The sequence below is a fragment of the Bombina bombina genome, chromosome 10 (assembly GCF_027579735.1).
Source record: "Bombina bombina isolate aBomBom1 chromosome 10, aBomBom1.pri, whole genome shotgun sequence".
NCBI lineage: Eukaryota > Metazoa > Chordata > Amphibia > Anura > Bombinatoridae > Bombina > Bombina bombina.
The window spans coordinates 163,756,139-163,778,740 of NC_069508.1; the positions used below are offsets into that span (position 1 = coordinate 163,756,139).

Below are 22,602 nucleotides of genomic sequence, written 5' to 3' on the forward strand. Positions count from 1 at the left end.
CAGTTTAGTAACAAATGTGCCTTTTTTTTTTTAAAAAATGCCCTTTTCTGTAGTGTAGCTTCCCACCCCCCCAAGACCAACCCCCCACCCCTTCCAGATCCCTTAGCTGTTTATTTCTAACTTTAAAACCTTTTTATTTTAACTTTAACAGCTTTATTTTTCTGTAGTGTAGCGGTTCCCTCCCGCTCCCGCCCCGTGCACGCTCCCGTGCGCGCTCCCGACGTTTCCGCCCCCGATCCCGCCCCCCTTCCCTCCACTCGGCACATCGATGGCCGCCCACCCGCCTCCCAGACTTGCTCCCACCCACCAACGATACCAGCCACCGATGTCCGGTGCAGAGAGGGCCACAGAGTGGCTCTCTCTGCATCGGATGGCCAAGGGGGGTTATTGCAGGATGCCTCGATATCGAGGCATCACTGCAATAACCGGAAAGCAGCTGGAAGCGAGCAGGATCGCTTCCAGCTGCTTTCTAGACCAAGGACGTACTGTATTTTTTTTTGAGGACGTGTAGCGTACGTCCTTGGTCATTAAGGGGTTAAATTAGTATGTAGGATAGCCTTTTGCTTATCCCAGGCATTAATTAGTATGTAGGATAGCCTTTTGCTTATCCCAGGCATTAATTAGTATGTAGGATAGCCTTTTGCTTATCCCAGGCATTAATTAGTATGTAGGATAGCCTTTTGCTTATCCCAGGCATTAATTAGTATGTAGGATAGCCTTTTGCTTATCCCAGGCATTAATTAGTATGTAGGATAGCCTTTTGCTTATCCCAGGCATTAAATTAGTATGTAGGATAGCCTTATGCTTATCCCAGGCATTAGTTTGTATATAGGATAGCTTTATGCTTATCCCAGGCATTAATAAGTACGTAGGAGAGCCTTATGCTTATCCCAGGCATTAATTAGTATGTAGGGTAACCTTATGCTTATCCCAGGCATTAGTTAGTATATAGGATAGCTTTATGCTTATCCCAGGCATTAATTAGTACGTAGGATAGCTTTATGCTTATCCCAGGCATTAATCAGTACATTGGATAGCATTATGCTTATCGCAGGCATTAATCAGTATGTAGGATAGCCTTGTGTTTATCCCAGGCATTAATCAGTACATAGGATAGTGTTATGCTTATCCGTGGCAGTAATCAGTACGTAGCATAGCCTTATGCTTATCCCAGGCATTAATTAGTATGCAGGATAGCCTTATGCTTATCCCAGCCATTAATTAGTATGCAGGATAGTAGAGCTGCAACAACTAATCATTATAATCGATAATCTATTATGAAAATAGTTGTCAAAGAATCTCATAATCGATTAGTTGGTTTGCCATTAGTTGGTTTGTGCACAACACCAGCTGCTTCACTCCAATGAGCTCCTGCACATGGTATTGTGTTTTATGGTTATGCCCTTAGCCTAAAGGACATCTACAGACACTTTTCACTTTTTCAGGACAGTATACGTTTACAACTACTCCTGGCTTATGCGCTTGTTATTTACACCTAGCCCTAGATTGATGGGAGTTATTTGAATTGATGTGCACTATTCTCTGTTTGCACAATTATTAGCGGATTGCTGGCTATTGCGGATTATATGTACAGTCAAGATAAATGTGTAATGTTTTGTCCTGTTGATATAAAGTCCTTAGCACTTTTGATTTTTTGTTTATATTTTTAATAAATTGTTATATGTACCAGATTCAACCTCCATAAGTATATTTGTGTTATTTTTAGAGTGAACTAGATATTTTCCCCTAACCTTATAGATGGTTATTTACTATTGCATATAGATATTCAAGATATTTTTTCTGTTAGAATGAAGTCAAGGCTTACTTTGTTGAGAGGTCTCTTATCAAGGTGGAAAACACTTAGCATTGGTGAAGAGCTAACAAAGATAAATATCCCACTTTGGCAAAACCCTAATTATGCATCTCAGACACCTCAACACCACCTGAGCGCCTCTTCCCTGCTGCAGGCAATATCGCTTGCAAAAAGAGAGCCAGCCTCAGCCAGTATCAGGTGGTCATGTTGACATTTTTGTGTTTCAATGCAAAGTTTCTGAAAGAGTGAATAACAGAAAGTTATAAACAGTGATCGTTTACTTTTTCTAGTTCTACTTCTTTTCAAAACAGTTTGTGGTTTTGTTTTACTTGATTATAAAAAGGAAATTTATGCTTACCTGATAAATTGATTTCTTTTACGATATACCGAGTCCACGGTTTCATCCTTTACTTGTGGGATATATTCCTCCTGCTAACAGGAAGTGGCAAACAGCACCACAGCAGAGCTGCTATATAGCTCCTCCCCTAACTCCTCCCCCCAGGCATTCGACCGAAGGTATAGGAAGAGAAAGGGAAAGAACCATTAAGGTGCAGAGGTGACTGAAGTTTATATAAATATTAAATCAGGTCTCAAAAAGACAGGGTGGGCCGTGGACTCGGTATATCGTAAAATAAATCAATTTATCAGGTAAGCATAAATTTTCTTTTCTTTTACAAGATATACCGAGTCCATGGTTTCATCCTTTACTTGTGGGATACCAATACCAAAGCTTTAGGACACGGATGAAAGGGAGGGACAAGACAGGATCCTAAACGGAAGGCACCACTGCTTGAAGCACCTTTCTCCCAAAAAGAGCCTCAGAAGAAGCAAAAGTATCAAATTTGTAAAATTTGGAAAAAGTATGAAGGGAGGACCAAGTCGCAGCCTTACAAATCTGTTCAAAAGAAGCATAGTTTTTAAACTATCATTTTATCACCATATAAACTTTACCCTTCCTATTGCTAGCATAGGCAAAGAGAATGACTGGGGGGAGGAGTTAGGGGAGGAGCTATATAGCAGCTCTGCTGTGGTGCTCTTTGCCACTTCCTGTTAGCAGGAGGAATATATCCCACAAGTAAAGGATGAAACCGTGGACTTGGTATATCTTGTAAAAGAAAATGTGTTCTGCTGTTTAAAAATTGGATTACAGTTGTGTTAAAGTTTTAGGCTGAAGTTTATATTTGTAACACTTAGTATGTGGATTTTATTTAAGATATAGGAAACTATTATTGATTTTTCTTTATCCAAATAAAAAAATAAAATTGGCCGATTAATCGATTATGAAAATAATTGTTAGTTACAGCACTATAGGATAGCCTTATGCTTATCTGAGGCACTAATTAGTACCTAGGATAGCCTTATGCTTATCTCGGGCACTAATTAGTACGTAGGTTAGCTTTAAGCTTATCCCAGGCATTAATCAGTACGTAGAATAGCGTTATGCTTATCCCAGGCATTAATCAGTATGCAGGATAGTCTTATGCTTATCTCAGGCACTAATTAGTATGTAGGTTAGCTTTAAGCTTATCACAGGCATTAATCAGTACGTAGAATAGCGTTATGCTTATCCCAGGCATTAATCAGTATGTAGGATAGCCTTATGCTTATCTCAGGCACTAATTAGTATGTAGGCTAGCTTTAAGCTTATCCCAGGCATTAATCAGTATGTAGAATAGCGTTATGCTTATCCCAGGCATTAATCAGAATGTAGGATAGCCTTATGCTTTTCCCGGGCATTAATCAGTACGTAGGATACGCTTAGGCTTATCCCAGGTATTTTTTTTTTATTTTTTTTTAATATCTTTTTTTATTGAGGTTCTGAATAAGGCATACATAAAGTATAGTAGTAAAACATCAAAATGAAAAATAACAGATAGATAAAAAAGATACAGGTTTGAACAAAAGCACAGTGCATACCTGAAAAGAAGATACAAAATGCTGTTATGGAAGTGCAATGCCTCACATTCTGTAAGCTCCCTAGATGTTAAAAGAGGTCACTCTCGGGCCTCCAGCTAGTGATATATATTCATAGTACGGGGGCTATTTCAGAGGTAAAAGACCACTTTTGGATCCTTAAATGAGAACCTCTCTTTTTTCCCTTTTAAGGTTTAGTAGTAAAAGGTGTGAAACATGCTTAAGTAAGCTATGAAAACTTTAGCTAATAACTGTAGAACAAGCAAACACAGATAGATAAGGTGCAGACGCTTAGGATATATAAAAAAAAAAGGGTTATTTGATAAAGCTGTGTTTGTTCATGATGCAGAATGTATTCTCATTACTGGAGATCCCTACTGCTAAGTGGGCAGAGAGGGGAGGCTAAGATATAAATAGCAGATAGACGGTCGGGCTTTTGGGAGACTATGCTGTCTCAATAGGGAAAGGTCCCACAAAATGGGATCCTCTCTTTTGCAGAATGAAATGTGTGGGCAAGGCCGCCTAACACACGGGAAATATTGTTAAGCACAATCAGGATTCCGCTATATGTATACTTCAGGGAGGAGATTTACAGTTTTTACCTATATAGGATGAGGGGTGATCTGACCACTAAGAGGGGAGAAAGGTATATTCGGCCTCTAGATGGGGTCCTTTAGGGGTAGCAATGCAGACTAATATCAATAAGATACACAGATATTCCGGGTTAGAGCTAGATCGCTAATTGGGACAGATAAATACTAATGTGTGCCTTTATATATAGTTGTGACTAGATGCAGTTTCCAATCTTGGTAATTGTAAACCCTAGTACGTAGTTTAAGTCTAACAAATATACACATTTAAATTGAAGGGAGATGTCCCGCCATCTCGGCCGCTGACAGCAGGGAACCATCCCCAATTGGTAAGCAAAATTGCTAGGGAGATGAACAAAATGTATAACTCAATTGCTTCAAAGTATTTTGGGTTACATGACTACATCAGCATACATGTAAATTAGATAAGTGCGTAGATAAAAGGCTGAAAAGGTAATCATTTTTGCTGAACATTAATAAGGTCCCATAAAACAAAAACACAAACTATGCATAATACAACAAATGGTGTGTCAGAAAGAAATTAGCTCCCAATAAGTAGGTAAGTTCAATAGTCTTAAGGTGGTAATACATGGAATGTTGTTGAATCGTTATCCTAATTTGGGGCAATAAGATAAATGCTTTGACCCTGAAGAGCATGGAACATCAAAAAGCAAGGGCATCTACCTCATGAGTTAGACTAAGTTAAAAAAAACATAACCCTCATTGTGACCAATATTACACTGGCCGACGTGGGCAAAGAGAGTCTCCCTGTGTTGTCACCTTCCTTAACAATGTACGGTGCAGTTAGCTTAGAAGGGACTGCTGATGATCTGTTTAATTCACGGTGAGCTGACAAGAACAAGTGGTGCCTGTGAGCAGTGAAGTACGACCAGACCGTGAAGAGCAGTCCACAGCACGCCACCCGGGTCCCAGTTTAGGTAAGTTAGGGGTGAATGTGAGCGGCTTACTAGGAACAGAGGTTCTCGTAAGTGCTGTGCTGTCCGCGATTGTGTGCGTCTGGTACTCCTAGTGTAGGCTTCAGTCAGGAGCTCCTTTATAGCAAATCCCACAAGCAGCCGCTGTCGGGTTGGAATAGTTGTGGGTCCGCTGATGTCAGCATCTTTTTCTTCTGCTCCCGGACTTTGAGTGCGGCTCTCTGTGGTACACATAACTTGGTTGAGTCCGGTGACCGGGACCACATGTTTAGCAGGAGCAGAGTGTGAATCCCTCTGGGGGCTGACTTGCTGGTTAATGCTTAGGGGGTCAGCGGTTAGAGGGGCACAGGACTGGGATGTATATGCCGAGTCATCGACAGCAGTCTCCGGTCTATTTTTCAGCATAGTGCCCTGTCGCGATGTCCTTGCTTCACTCTGGTAGATAGTTATTGCTGCAGGCCCGTCAGAAGGAGGGTGAAGGCGCCGGGGCCCCAAGGCGCCGCCACCCCTGCAGCTAGGCGAGTCAATTTCAGGGCAGACAGGTTGTGGGAATAGGCGAATGTCACCATTCTTAGATGAGTGATAGAGTTTGCTCTCTAAGGCAGCATGATGGCTCTCTAGTAGGCTGCGCAGTTCTGCGAAGAAGGTCGCGGGGATGTCCATATCAAAACACCTATGACCAAGCGTTGGGTACACACGCAATAAGCAATGTTCGTGGGATAGCTTGTAGTGTCTTATTGCATTGACACCTTGCAGGGTTTCACGGTATTTCCCTGCTTCTTAACGACAGAAGCAGATGTTCGCTCCGCCGGGGGGTTAAGTTAATAGGCCGCAGCCTTTGTGCCTTGCCGGGGTGATGCGAATAGCTTCAAATCAAATGGTGAAAGTCCAATACCCTGAGGATTGTTCATCTGTGCTAGGTTGGCTCAAAATAATCCTTGTAGTAGGGTAAATAAAAGAGTTTTAGGTGGATTTGTGCTAATGATGAGAAGAGCTGATAAATATGCGACCAGTCATGGCCGCCTCCCGGAAGTTCCCCCATCCCAGGTATTTTTTAAGTCCCCCACAGTGTTTGTCCTTACCACCTCTTATGGAAGTTTTTTCCATGAATCAACCACCCTAAACATAAAACCCAAAACTATTTCTTAAACAACTTTCCAATGTACTTTAATAATCAAATTGTCTTTCTTTTATTATTATCCTTTGTTGGAAACCAGGAAAATAAGTTCAGGAGTGTGCACTTGTCTTTAGCACTATATGGCAGCAGTTTTGCAACAATGTTATACATTAGCAGGGGCACTATATGGCAGCACTATTACCCGTCATGTAATGCTTCAGACATGTGCACGCTACCTATTTAGGTATCTCTTCAACAAAGAAAAACATGAGAACTAAACACAAATTTGATAACAGAAGTAAATTGGAAACGTTTTTAAAACTGTATTCTCTGTCTGAACCATGAAAGAAAAAATGTTGTGCTGCTGTTACATTATATTCACCTTCATGTGTAGCTATTTACCTTAGATGCAGCTAAGGCGTCTGCCACTGAGCACCCAAATTACTTTTTTCTATTTCAAGCCAGGTGGTAATGCCAATCAAATGCCGTACTGGCTGCTCCTATACAACCAGCAGCAAGCTTCCACTGTCTGCTTTCTAGATACCTTCTTTAATAGCGTCTGGCTGAGCTGCACATGTGACCAGGCAAACAGAAAAACAGCCTAGTGAGTATATGTATGGCTTTTAGAAGTACATTTACACTACAGAGAGTAGGGCATTATTAACACTCATAAAAACTAAAAATAGCAAGACTGTGAATTAGAAGACCAAACTGGAGAATTCAAATTGTATGTTTTGTACTTGCCTTAAAAGGGACAGTCTACGCCAGAATTTTTATTGTTCAAAAAGATAGACAATCCCTTTATTACCCATTCCCCAGTTTTGTATAACCAGCACGGTTATAGTAATACACTTTTTACCTTTGAGATTAGCTGGTTTCTAAGCCTCTGCAGACTGCCCCTTATCTCAGTTCTTTTGACAGACATGCATTTTAGCAGTGCTGACTCTTAAATAACTTCACAGGTGTGAGCACAATGTTATCTATATAACACACATGAACTAGCAGTGTCTAACTGCCAAAATGCACTGATATAAAAGGTGTCCTTCAAGGGCTTCGAAATTAGCATATGAGCCTACCTAGGTTTAGCTTTCCACAAAGAATACCAAGAAAGCAAAGCAAATTTGATGATAAAAGTAAATTGGAAAGTTGTTTAAAATGGCATGACTGCCCCTTTAAGCAGATACAGATCTCTAGTGAAGGTATACTGCCTAAACAACACTATGCGATGCTAGAAGATAGAAAACTGCTATGCACCCAAACAGCACCAGTGATAGACAGAACTCTACAGGTTCCAATCACACTCAAGCTAGTTTGTTATTTTCATTTTAATAGTATTTTAACAGAGCTCAGACTGAAATATGATAAAACTTACAAAAGATTAACAGCTCATTTTGAGCACAAAAAAAGTGTGACAAAATATAAATGTACAGAGCTTGCCTGTAAACAAACATAGCTAGTGTATGTAAAGTATATGATTATTAAAGGATACCGGATAGCCCTTAAGACTCAATACATAGAAATTCACAGATTCAGACAACAGGCAGCAAAAATGTTTCATGTCAGAGCTCATAAAGAGATTACCAACTCTTGCAAAAAGACTTGTAGCTCAGACAGGGTTAGCTAGTGTGCAAGTCTAAGCTTCAATATATAGTGAATATTATTATTAGCATTTATTTGTAAAGCTCCGCCAAATTCCGTAGCACTGGGTACAATGATAGGGATACACAATTACAAAGATTTGTGATAAAATGCAAAACATAACAAAACTAAAACGAATCTAGTACAGGAGGAAGAGGGCCCTGTTCCGGAGAGCTCACAGTCTATATTAAAATTGTTCATTTTTTTATTGCACAAATTATATTTATGCTCAATTATTCAATTAATTTGTGCTTTGGACAGCAGAAAATATAATATTAGAAAATATTACACTGCCCTGACCCAGCTATTTCATAAAGCCACCCGGATGGAATAATTTCCTGTGGAGAATACACACACAATGCCTTGCAAAAGTATTCACCCCCCACTTGGCATTTTTCGTGTTTTGTTGCCTCACAACCTGGAATTAACATGGATTGTTTGAGGATTTGCATCATTTAATTTACAGAACATGCCCACAACTTTGAAGATGTTTTTTTTTTGTTTTTTTTTATTGTGAAGCAAACAACAAATAGGACAAAATAACAGAAAAAGTCAATGTGCATAACTATTCACCCCCCTAAAGTCAATACTTTGTAGAGCCACCTTTTGCGGCAATCACACCTCCAAGTGGTTTTGGATAAGTCTCTATGAGCTTGCCACATCTTACCAACTGGGATTTTTGCCCATCCCTCCTTGCAAAACTGCTCCAGCTCCTTCAAGTGGTTTGCGCTTGTGAACAGCAATCTTTAAGTCTGACCACAGATTTTCTATTGGATTGAGGTCTGGGCTTTGACTAGGCCATTCCAACACATTTACATGTTTCCCCGTAAACCACTCAAGTGTTGGGGTCATTGTCCTGCTAGAAGGTGAACCTCCGTCCTAGTCTCAAATCACACACAGAGTGGTACAGGTTTTGCTCAAGAATAATCCTGTATTTAGCACCATCCATCTTTCCCTCAACTCTGACCAGTTTCCCAGTCCCGGCTGCTGAAAAACATCCCCACAGCATGATGCTGCCACCACCATGTTTCATGGTGTTCTTTGGGTGATTTGATGTGTTGGGTTTGTGCAAGACATAGCGTTTTCTTTGATGGCCGAAAAGTTCAATTTTAGTCTCATCAGACCAGAGCACCTTCCTCCATACATTTTGAGAGTCTCCCACATGCCTTTTCGCAGACTCAAAACGTGCCATTTTGTTTTTTGCTGAAAGTAATAGCTTTCTTCTGACCACTCTGCCATAAAGGCCAACTCTATGGAGCATACGGCTTATTGTTGTCCTATGTACAGATACTCCAGTCTCTGCTGTGGAACTCTGCAGCTCCTCCAGGGTTACCCTAGGTCTCTATGCTGCCTCTCTGATTAATGGCCTCCTTGCCCAGTCTGTGAGTTTTGGTGGGCGGCCGTCTCTTGGCAGGTTTGCTGTTGTGCCATGTTCTTTCCATTTGGTTATGATAGATTTGATGGTGCTCCTGGGGATCATCAAAGATTTGGATATTTTTTTATAACCTAACCCTGACTTGTACTTCTCAACAACATTGTCCCTTACTTGTTTGGAGAGTTCCTTGGTCTTCATGGCAGTGTTTGGTTAGTGGTGCCTCTTGCTTAGGTGTTGCAGCCTCTGGGGCCTTTGTATGTATGTATATGTAATGACAGATCATGTGACACTTAGATTGCACACAGTTGGACATAATTTCACTAATTATGTGACTTCTGAAGGTAATTGGTTGCACCAGAGCTTTTTATGGACTTCCTAACAAAGGGGGTGAATACATACGCACATGCCAATTTTCTGTTTTCTATTTCTAAAAAATAGTTTTATGTATATATTTTGATCATTTCACTTCACCAACTTAGACTATTGTGTTCTGATCCATCACATAAAATTCAGATTAATAAAACACTGAACTAAAGGCTGTAAAAAAAAAAAATATATATATATATATATATATATATATATATAAAAAAGACTACATGGCTAACACATCCCATGACCCCCTCTGTAGCTATGACAGCCACCACTCTTCTGAGAAGGCTTTCCACAAGAGTTTGGAGTGTGTCCATGGGGATTTGTGCTCATTCAGCCTAAAGAACATTTCTGATGTCAGACACTAACGTTGGACGAGAAGGCCTGGCTCTCAATCGTGATTCTAATTCATCCCAAAGGTTTTCAATGGGGTTGAAGTCAGGGATCTGTGCAGGTCACTCCTCTCCACCATCAAAGCGTATTAGAAAGGATAAAGTATGAAGCAATGTTAGCACTTTTATTTTGGAGGTTAACACAACAAGGTTGACTCAGAGGACGTGGGCAGCTTGGTTCCCTGGAGGTGACACAGTGCCGCCCCTTTCAACTCCTCCCCACCAAACATATCAAACCATATCTTCATAGACCTCACTTTGTGCACAGGGACATAGTCATGATGGGACAGGATGGAAGCACCCAATTGTCTGAAAGCTAATTGCATCCTCCAGCATTAAAGGGACATTAAACACTAACTAAATGCTAGATAGAATGATACATTCAAAGAAAAGGCTAAAGTTTAATTAGCTGTGTAAAGGGACACTGAACCCAATTTTTTTTCTTCTGTGATTCAGATAGAGCATGCAATTTTAAGCAACTTTCTAATATACTCCTATTATCAATTTTTCTTAATTCTCTAGGTATCATTATTGGAAAAGCAAGAATGTAAGTTTAGATGGCAGCCCATTTTAGGTGAACAACCTGGGTTGTTCATGCTGATTGGTGGATAAATTCACCCACTAATAAATAAGTGATGTACAGGGTCTAGACCAAAAATTGTCTGGCTCCATAGCTTAGATGCCTTTTTTCAAATAAAGATAGCAAGAAAATGAAAAAAATTGATAATAGGAGTAAATTAGAAAGTTGCTTAAAATTGCATGCTCTATATGAATCACGAAAGAAAAAAATATGGGTTCTGTGTCCCTTTAAATAAATGTAAAGTTTTAGTGTCTATAAAACTATGGGAGCTGTCATGTTGTAACTTGGGTTACCTTCTTTGCTGTGGCCAATTAGGGACAGTTATAAATAGGTCACTAGAGTGTGTGCAACCAATGGCTGTGTGGAATATAAGTGTTCTGCACTTCCATTTCTAACAAGAACTAAAACGCTCACAATTTCAGAATAGAATTACAGGAAAAGAAGGCAAAATAAATAATGAAAGTATATTGCAGATTATTATTTTTTTTATGTATACGATTTAGCATTTTATATAACCATCTCAAAGTGTTTAATGTCCCTTTAAGATGACCCTTCACTGGAACTAATGGGTCAGTCCCAGACCATTATCCCTCCTCCACCAAACTTTACAGTATGAACTATGCATTCTGGCTGATGTGAGGCTGGTGTACAGCTGCTCGGCCATGGAAGCCCATATCATAGAGGTCCTGAGACACCTGTTCTTGCGCTGATGTTGCTTTCAGAAGCAGTTTGGAACTCTGTAGTGAGTGATGCAACAGGTAACAGGTGAGTTTTACATGCTGTGCGTGTGGTCTACCACTTTGTGGCTGAGCTGTTGATGATTCTAGGTACTTCCACTTCACAATAATGGACACTTACAGTTGACCGGGGCATATTTAGCAGGACAGAAAGTTCATAAATTGACTTGTGGCAAAGGTGGCATCCTGTGACAGTGCCACGTTTAGAGTCACTGAGCTCTTCAGTAGGATCCATTGTACTGCTGTTTGTCTATAGAGAATTCAGGGCTACATGCTGGATTTCACCTGGTAGCAATGGGTATGGATGCAACACCTGAAGAAGAGGTGTCACATAGTGTATACATATATTAATAATAATAATAATAATAATAATATATATATATATTAAACATTTAAGCCCCCAAAAGTATATTTACCTTATCTGCATCTCTGTCCTCTTCGGCGCTGCAGTTCTTTTAAAACTGCACTGGGTAAAGCCGTCAGCTGCCTTACGCAGGGTGGCACACCGATACATTTAGTTAAAACAGCGCGAGCAGGCGTGCTATGACAAAGAGCTTGTGCAGTTATGTAAAAAAAGAAAAAAATGCAGCTCTGAAGAGGACAGCTATGCAGATAAGGTAAGTATACTTGTTTAATTTACTTTCCTTTTTTACAGGTATGACTAGTCTCATGTTACATAATTCTGCACATAGTAGGCAGAGAGAGGGTTAAATGTTAGGGAATTTAGGCACCACGATTAATTTTTGGGGTGCCTGGGAAAGTTGAACCTGCTTTAAACTTAAAATATATATTCTATGGTCCATATAAAAAACACATTAAAATTTTTTTAGTAGAAAGTTTAAACTAATATTGAGATGTAACCAGAGGGATAAACAGAGTCATGAGAGGGAAGGGAAGACAGCAACCATCACACAAGAGATACCAGAGGCTTCCGAAGCTCACTGCAGCTAGGTTTACTATTCTAAAAGACAGGATGAATAAGCCATCTGAGTATAACAAACTGGCTATAACATAGGACAGAACATTTGTTTTCATTGCACTATTGCTTAAACAGAACTATATGTTTATACCCCACACCTAATAAATGGAGGTTAAACACACAGTTAGAGCTCTCTACAGAGCACTGCCAATCCTGGCCTGAGCATGGCCTGTGATTCGGTTCCAGACCACCGCAATAAAGTGAATATAGCAATAAAGCGAGTCACACTATTGTTTTTGTTTCCCAGTGCATATAAAAGTTATATTTACACTATAAAGAAGTTTATTAAAGGGACATTCCAGTCAAAATTTAAATGCACATAGATTTATTACATCTTTGAGTAGAAACATATTTGTAATATAGATGTATTGGCAAAAATGCTTCTAGTAAAAGTTATCACTGTTTTAGTGTTAACATTTTTCTCTGCACGTGCATGTGAAGCATAGCTAGATATTGTCACTGCACCCACATTTTAAATACTGCAGCTGCTCAGATTATCACTGGGGCTTGTATCATGTCAGCAATTAACAAATTTAATTATTACCAGATGGTACAAGCACCTTAGGCTCTCTGAGCAAGTACTGTGTTTAAAATGCTGGTGCACGTTGCATATGTAAATACTCTTTTAAAACAGCTATAGCTTTTATTAGAAGAATTTTTGCTAATACATGTATATTACAAAAATGCTTCTGTTCAATACCGAAATACATTCATGTGGTTTCCAATTTAGGCTGGAATATCCCTTTAAGTGTGCAATAGCATCATATCTAAAAAACAATGTACACACCTTAATTAAAAAAATACTTTATTGCTAAAAAAAAATGCTATCCATCATATGAGCCTTCAGTGAGTCATAATCTTATTGCTTGGGGTGTGTATATATGTGTTTTCATGTGTATTTATATGTTAATACGCTGGGAAAATGGTACAGATAGACTTGCTCGATACAGGGTTGCCACAAACCTTCAATTTGTAAAAAGAGCAATATCTGCGAAGCGCAATAAAGTGAAGGGCAAAAAATGGAGGCATGCCTGTATATGCAGCCCCTGATTGGCTCAGCAGTTGTGTTGAGTTTCAGACCAGTAGTGCATTGCTGGTCCAAAGCTGACTTTTACTATGTGTTTAACCCATTTGTGGAACTGAAGAAAAAGCATAAATATACAGCATGCTAGAGGACTGACAATTATAAGATTCTATTTTAATTTTCAAAAATATAGACATGCACTATTACAGTTTCTAGGGGCCACATCCCTGTGTATGTACAATATGTATTGCTCTGTATGGTTAGGGATGGAGTTTAGGATATGGTTAATAACCAGTAAAACTATTTCCTGCCCCAGTACAGTAAATATTGCTCTGGGGCTGACGTCAGTGCTGCTAACAATACTGCAATATGTGTGCCCCCAAGGGAAATAATGGGGCGACATCTGGATGTTAAAAAAAAATCCCTGTTCTCCCCATACATTGTCCCCAATTTACCTGCTCTTGGTAATGCCATGCAGCCAGAGGGTTAACACTGGGACACTGTCACCTTGCCCTGATGCCAGTGCAGCAGCTAATACAACCGGTTTGTGGGGTGATGGGGTTAAAGAGTGCACTGCTGATTACCGGGTGTCACAACCGCATTATACAGCATACTTATATACCCGGGTTACAGTATTTAACAATGCTGCAGTAACAAGTGCACTCACCCGCGGGCTCCTCATGCCGGGTACTAATAAAAAGCAAGTCGCCTTCCCCCTGTTACCTCACGAGCACGGCTTGTTCTGCAGGACACACCGCGGTCCCGGAGGCAGCAGGCCTCACACTGCTTCCCCGCACCCTTTAGCCGCCAGGTGCCTGCGCTCTGCCCTCTGCCAGGCTCCGTATTCCCCCAGCACTCCTGTCACTGCCATGTCCGGCCCGACGAGATGAGGAGAGGGTGGAGAGGCCGCGACCGAGCCGGGGACTGTCAGCGCCCCCTGCACGGGAGGAGAGCGACTTGCAGCGGCCTCAGGAGGGGACTGGAAGCGCGGAGTCCTGGGGTTGTGGATATAATAACCGTGGCACCCTGGTGTCTGTAGCACCCACTAATTATTATTATTACCGTGAGCCCGGTGAGGGTCAGTTTCATATCCATTAACATAAGCTCTCAGTGCAGTAACGTATTTAGTTGACGGTTACTTTTTCATTTACTAAAATTAAAAAAACGTTTACTCTCTTTGGTTTAAGACAAGAAACAGCAGCTATAATTACTCGCCATTGGAGCTGAATATTTTAACAACGGGATTTGAACATGGCAGTAGCTGTCAGTCATGATTACTGCCTATGGGTAATTTATCAGACATAATGAAAAAGGTATAATTTACCACTTGCAGATTAAAGAAGAGTTTCTTTTTACAAACGGTATTTACAAAAAGCTTCCTGTAATATGGGAAGTGCAAGACAGATGCACAAACCACATCCCAGCTGTAAGGAGAGACATGCAGGAAGACTCTGTACACTACCCACCACCTATGGTTGCCAGGTGCCCAGTATTCAACGGGACAGTCCAGTATTTTAACTGGCTGTCCAGTAAAATCTTCTTAAAAATACTGGAAAGAAAGTAGTAGGTGTAATCCAAGGGGTCAAACCACTTATGTTTACATGTTTTACTGGCAGCTGAATAGGTAAAATTATTGGTTTGTAATGTATTTTACTAGCAGCCAAAGGGTAAAATGACTGCTCAGTTGTGAAAAATAAGAAAATTTATGCTTACCTGATACATTTATTTCTTTTTTTGACACGATGAGTCCATGGATCATCTTAATTACTATTAGGAATACCACTCCTGCCCTGCAGGAGGCTGCAAAGCTGTTAAATATCACCTCCCAACCCAGTCATCAAAGAAAGGAAAGGAAGTAACAAGGTGCAGAGGTATAATAAGTAACAACCTGTCTTTCAAAAACAGGGCGGGCCGTGGACTCATCGTGTCAAAAAAGAAATACATTTATCAGGTAAGCAAAAATGTTCTTTTTAATGACACGATGAGTCCACAGATCATCTTAATTACTATTGAGAATCAATACCCAAGCTAGAGTACAGAGATAATAAGGGAGGGACAAGACAGGGAACCTCAACGGAAGGCACCACTGCTTGAAGAACCTTTCTCCCAAAAGCAGCCTCAGCCGAGGCAAAAGTGTCAAATTTATAGAACTTTGAAAAAGTATGAAGAGAGGACCAAGTTGTAGCCTTGCAAATCTGTTCCACAGAAGCTTCATTCTTGAATGCCCATAAGGAAGCAACAGCCCTCGTGGAATGAGCTGTAACTCTCTCTGGAGGCTGCTGTCCAGCAGCCTTGTATGGAAACGTATGATACTCTTAAGCCAAAAAGAAAGAGAAGTAGCCGTAGCTTTCTGTCCCTTACGTTTTCCTGAGAAAGCCACAAATAAAGCAGAAGACAGACAAAAATCCTTAGTCGCCTGCAGGTAAAACTTTAAGGCACAAACCATGTCCAAATTGTGCAGAAGCCGTTCCTTCTGAGGAAGGATTAGGACACAAAGAAGGAACAACAATCTCCTGATTAATGTTCAGATCAGAAACAACCTTGGGAAGAAATCAATTTAGTACGCAAAACTACCTTATCTGAATGAAAAATAAGGTAAGGGAACTTATACTGCAAAGCCGAGAGCTCTGACACTCTGCGAGCAGAAGAAATATCAACAAGAAATAAAATTTTCCAAGATAACTTAATATCTAAGGAATGCATAGGCTCAAACAGAGCCCCTTGAAGAACTTTGAGAACCAAATTAAGACTCCATGGATGAGTAACTGGTTTGAACACAGGCCTGACAAAAAGATTGCACATCTGGAACATCTGCCAGACGTTTGTGTAACAAAATAGATAAGGCAGAGATTTGACCCTTTAGGGAACTTTTCGACAATCCTTTCTCCAAACTCTCTTTGAGAAAGGACAAAATTCTAGGAATTTTAACTCTATACTCCAGGAGTAGCCCTTGGATTCACACCAATAGAGATATTTACGCCATATCTTATGGTAAATCTTTCTAGTTACAGGTTTACGAGCCTGAATCATGGTTTCTATGACGGATTCTGAAAAGCCCCACTTGTATAAAATGAAGCGTTCTATCTCCAAGCAGTCAGCTTCTGAGAAACTAGATTTGGGTGATGGAAGGGCCCTTGAATTAGAAGGTCCTTCCTCAACAGAAGTCTCCAAGGTGGCAGAGATGACATGTCCACCAGATCTGCATGCCAAACCGGTGCAATGAGGATCACCAAGGCCCTCTCCTGCTTGATTCGAGCAATAACCTGAGGAAGAAGAGCAAACAGAGGAAATAGGTATGCTAGCCTAAAGGCTCCCCCGGATGAAAGGTCTGCCTGCTCAGGAAGTCCATCTACCAGTTGTCCACCCTTGGGAAGTGGATCGCCGACAGACAGCAAGAGTGGGTTTTCCGCCCACTGAATTATTTTGGTTACCTCTGTCATCGCTAAGGAACTCCTTGTTCCTCCCTGATGATTGATGTAAGCCACTGACGTTATGTTGTCCGACTGGAACCTGATAAACTGGACCGAGGCTAACTGGGGCCAGGCGAGAAGAGCATTGAAGATCGCTCTCAAGTCCAGAATATTTATAGGTAGAACAGACTTTGACTGAGTCCAAACTCCCTGAGCCTTTAGGGAGCCCCAGACTGCTCCCCATCTTAGAAGGCTGGCGTCTGTTGTCACAATCACCCAAGATGGTCTGCGAAAGCAGGTACCCTGGGAAAGATGGTCCCGAGACAACCACCATTGAAGAGAATACCTTGTCTCCTGCTCCAGAAGTATTAGAGGAGACAAATCTGCATAATCTCCGTTCCACTGCCTGAGCATGTTTAACTGCAGAGGTCTGAGATGGAACCAAGCAAACGGGATGATGTTCATTGACGCTACCATCAGCCCGATTACCTCCATGCACTGAGCCACTGATGGCCGAGGAGTGGACTGAAAAGCTAGACAAGTATCGAAAATCTTTTATTTCCTGACTTCTGTCAGAAAAAATCTTTATTGATAGGGAATCTATTATGGTTCCCAAGAAAGTTACCCTTGTTTTTGGGACTAAGGACCTCTTTTCCAAATTTACCTTCCATCCGCGAGATCGCAGGAAAGATAACATTTCCGTGTGGGATCTTGCTTGTTGAAATGATGGCGCCTGGACCAGGATGTCATCCAGATAGGGCGCCACTGCAATGCCCCATAACCAAAGCACCGCCAACAGCGATCCCAGAACCTTTGAGAAAATTCTGGGAGCTGTGGCAAGACCGAAGGGAAGAGCCACAAATTGGAAGTGTTTGTCTAGAAAGGCAAACCTTAGAAACTTGTGATGATCCCTCTGAATGGGAACATGCAAGTACGCATCCTTTAAATCCACAGTTGTCATAAATTGACCCTCTTGGACCAAAGGGAGAATGGAACGAATAGTTTCCATCTTGAAGGACGGTACTCTGAGGAACTTGTTTAGACTCTAAAATAGGCCTGAATGTTCCCTCTTTTTTGGGAACCACAAACAGATTGGAATAAAATCCCAGACCCTGTTCCTAAATCGGAACAGGAACTATCACTCCCAGGTCGGAGAGGTCTCCTACACAGTGTAAGAACGCCTCTCTTTTTGTCTGGTCTACAGATAATCTTGAATGTAGTATTTAGAGGGCGCTAGGAGAAGCTAAATATATCTTAATATGCTACCTTAGATAGGTGTTAAAGAGAATTAGCCTTATTGAGACTGTGATTGTCTGTATGTATATTTATATAGACTAAACCACAATTTCAATACCAAAGGATTTCTAAATGACTATAAATTGGTGTGAATATAGATTAGTTTTAATTTAACTGGATATGTTTATATGCAATATTATAACATTTACCCCAAGCAGAGTAGGCAAAGATTATTACAAATTTATTTACAAAGATACTTCAGTTTTAGTATACATTCACAATAGTAAAATTTGGGATGTCTCCCATACAAATAGGACCACTCCTAAAGAATGGCATATAAAAATATAAAATGATAAAGCAAAAATAAATTCCAACTGATCAGGGGTCATATAGCAGATAAAATCAATGTATAAACTCTTCCAAATTAACAAATCAGGATAAGTGGATACCCTATGTTAGTATTCAAAATCCTCTATCCTTGAGCATTTTTTTCTTATTCTTATACATTGTCCCAAAAGTATGTTCTCTTTCCATCTGCTAAGATGGCAACTTTCTGCATGGATATAATTGCAGAAAGTTGCCATCTTAGCAGATGGAAAGAGAACATACCTTTGGGACAATGTAGAAGAATAAGAAAAAATTGCTCAAGGATAGAGGATTTTGAATACTAACATAGGGTATCCACTTATCCAGATTTGTTAATTTGGAAGTTTATACATATACATTGATTTTATCTGCTATATGACCCCTGATCAGTTGTAATTTATTTTAGTTTTATCACTTTATTGTAATTTGAGAGCGTTTTTATATTTTTATATGCCATTCTTTAGGAGTGGTCCTACTTCTATGGGAGACGTCCCAAATTTTACTATTGTGAATGTATACTAAAACAGAAGTATCTTTGTAAATAAATTTGCCTACTCTCCTTGGGGTAAATGTTATAATATTGCATATAAACATATCCAGTTAAATTAAGACTAATCTATAGTCACACCAATCTATAGTCCTCATTTAGAAATCCTTGGGTATTGAATTTGTGGTTTAGTCTATATAAATATACATACAGACAGACAATCACAGTCTCAATAAGGCTAATTCACTTTAACACCTATCTAAGGTAGCATATTAAGATATCTTTAGCTTTTCCTAGCGCCCTCTAAATACTACATTCAATTTCTTCTTTAGTTTTTTAATTATATAACATACTTTGGAGGAAGGTGTGTTTTTAGAAGGGTTTGATATCTATATTTTTTGGCCAGCGCAGTACTTACTAACATATTTTTCTACAGATAATCTTGAACGCAGAAACCTGCTTCTGGGTGGAAATTTTTTTAACTCTAGTTTGTATCCCTGGAACACTATTTCTACTTCCCAGGGATCCTGACCGAAGAAGAAAAGTCTGCCCCCTACAAGATCCGGTCAGGCCCTTCATGCTGTCTTTGATTCAATAGCAGGCTTCTTGGATTGTTTTCCTTTATTCCAAGACTGATTTGGTCTTCATGAAGGTTTAGACTGTTCCTGCTTGGAGGCACAAGAGGAAGAATTTCCCTTGAAATTTCGAAAGGAACGAAAATTACTCTGTCGTCCCTTTTGTTTGTTTCTCTTATCCTGAGGGAGAAGATGACCCTTACCTCCCATAATATCAGAGATAATTTCTGTCAAGCCAGGTCCAAACAAGGTCTTCCCCTTGTAAGGAATCACTAACAGCTTAGACTTAGAGGATACATTCGCAGACCAAGATTTTAACCATAAGGCTCTGCGAGCTAGAACAGAAAAACCCAAAATCTTTGCTCCCAGTTTGATAACTTGAAGGGAAGCATCCGTAATAAAGGAATTAGCTAATTTAAGAGCTTTTATCCTATCCTGGATTTCATCCAGGGGAGTTTGTCCTGATAGCCTCAGACAACGCATCAAACCAATATGTCGCCGCACTAGTGACGGTAGCAATGCACACAGCTGGCTGCCATTGTAAGCCCTGGTGTACATACATCTTTTTGAGTAACCCCTCTAATTGTTTATCCATAGGATCTTTGAAAGCACAACTATCCTCAATGGGTATAGTAGTTCTCTTAGCTAAGGTGGAAACAGCTCCTTCCACCTTGGGGACTGTTTGCCAAGCCTCCTTAACCGAGTCGGCTAGGGAAACATCTTTTTAAATAGGTAGCCCTCAGTTTACGCCGGGGTTAGATTCCAGAAGGAATGGTTGTAAATCGAAACCCAGTTTATAATGTAAGTCAATGGGAAGTGAGGGAGATAGGTTCCAGGCCCCTCTCAAAATTGTCATAAGTAACACCTAATACATTATTTTTAAAGCTTTGAAATGAAGACTTTAAATGCTAAACAGCATTTATAAACCTAATAGTTTAATTATATATTCTGTGTTGTGTAATTATTTTATTAGGTTTATAATGCTGTTTAGCAGATGTTTTTGTTCATTTCACTTAGTTTAATTATATATTCTGTGTTGTGTAATTATTTTAAGTTAAATGAACAAAAACATTTGCTAAACAGCATTATAAACCTAATAAAATAATCACACAACACAGACTTCACTTGCATTTTTCTGCAAACAGTTCTTTCTATGCATTCCAATCTGGACTGATTTATAGACAGGAAGATCTTGTTCCTTTGAAATCTGCTCGATAGCTCAGGTCTGGTTAAACTGATTCATTTCAGCTTGCTTGGCTTTGCTGCAACACAAGCGGACAGCTCCACCTACTGGCTATTTTAATAAATGCACTGCTTCTCAATGCTTTTCAATAGCAGTCACATGACTGAAAAAATGTTGTTATTCTGAAACGGTGTAAATTGAACCGTTGTAAAACGAGGGCCACCTGTATAGGAGATGGAGAAAAAGGTATACCCGGTCTCTCCCACTCCTTAACAATGATCTCAGAAGCTCGGTCTGGTACCGGAAAAACCTCTATGGAGGAAGGTACCTCAAAATATTTGTTCAGCTTACTGGGTTTCTTGGGATTAACAACGACCGTGGAGTCGCTGTCATCCAGAGTAGCTAAAACCTCCTTAAGTAACAGACGGAGGTCTTCTAGCTTAAACCTGAAGGATACAACTTCAGTATTGGCAAGAGGAATTACCCTGTCAGAATCTGACATTTCACCTTCAGATGCTACTACGGTATCCTCCACCTCAGGCTTCTGTGAGGGGACATCTGAAATAGCAACAACTGCGTCAGAAACCTTGCTTACTGAATGTCTGATTTTCCTCTTGCGCTTTCCCTGCAACATTGGGAAAGCAGACAACGCATCTGAAAGACATGAGAGAAGCGATGTCTTTTAAAGTAACTCCAACGGGAGCTGCCAAAAAAAAATATGTTTTTAATAAAAATGCAAAAATATGAAAAACGTTACTGTCTCTTTAAATAAACTAACTTTTTTATTTTGATTAAGTAATTGTAGAATAAAGAATCTTAAAAGGCTAAACTAAGCTTGCAAACACCTCTACACCTCAGCAATACTTTGCTGAGGTGCCTACCTCCTCTGAGCAGAAGCCGAATATCCCTGCAACTTGGATCACAGTCGCACAGTCGATCTCAGGTGTTAACACGCAGTTATGTGCATCTACGGTGTTAACACGTAGATATAATATAGAGATGCACAGTATGTCCTACAATGGAGCAGAGTGACTGGTAAAGGGCGTGCAATCACCTGCCGCTTCCTTGCATACCTCCCATCGTGGGCATGTCAAGAAGAAAACTCCCGGTCAGTTAAGTTATAAAACTGCCGGGAGTGTGAAACCACTGCTAAGAAATGAACCAGCCCCAGTGCCTACATCAATGCTGCCCAAGGTGTCCCCTATGCTCCTAGGGGAGTCTGTGATATAGTTAATGATGAGGTCTGTCCCATTCAATAAACGACCCTTTAGTCAATATTGTGCCCAACCTTTTTTCTGAGTGTTTTATTTATATCCCCCAGAAAGCAAGCCAGCACTTACCTCATCTTTTGCCTGACAGCAAGGCAGTTCCCAGGTATGAGAGGTCCTCTCCCTCACATGGACCTGTGAAATAAAGAAAAGTTGTGAGTCAAAAGTCCCTCAGGTTTTCAAGGCTAGGGCAGCATCAATATATGGGAGGCGCAGTGAGAATTATGTCCCACAAGTTCCCATTGCTCTAAGCCACCACTGCTCTACTGAAGAGACTGATATGGACTACGGCTACACTCTAGGACAAGCACCACAATCTTGCACTACCTTTAAAAATAATAAACTCTTGATTGAAGACTCTTTTCTAACACCTAATTTACCACCTCCTTGCACTTAAAGGGACAGTATACTGTAAAATAGTTTTTCCCTTAATGTGTTTACAATTGCTTTTTTTACCAACTGCAGAGTAAAAAAAATATGAAAATTAGCTTTTTAAGGTTTATTTCTGTATATTAAAGCTCTGGTTTTGTGTTTTGAAGCCACAACCTAATAAAAACAGAATTTATGTTTACCTGATAAATTTATTTCTCCTACGGTGTATCCGGTCCACGGCT

At 40.2% G+C, this 22,602-nt stretch overlaps 1 protein-coding gene across 3 annotated transcripts in view; it reads right to left on the reverse strand.

Annotated features, from left to right (window-relative positions):
• Nucleotides 1-14,356, reverse strand: part of ZFYVE9 (zinc finger FYVE-type containing 9) — a 227,687-nt gene extending 213,331 nt beyond the window's left edge. Inside the window, exon 1 of one of the 3 annotated variants that reach the window (XM_053693478.1) lies at nucleotides 14,187-14,356. The gene's annotated coding sequence lies outside the window, so the exon portion shown is untranslated. Of the gene's footprint in view, nucleotides 1-13,918; nucleotides 14,096-14,130 lie in introns of those variants that run through there. The other 2 variants (XM_053693477.1, XM_053693479.1) reach the window with 2 other exon arrangements.
• Between the last annotated feature and the right edge of the window lie 8,246 nt (nucleotides 14,357-22,602).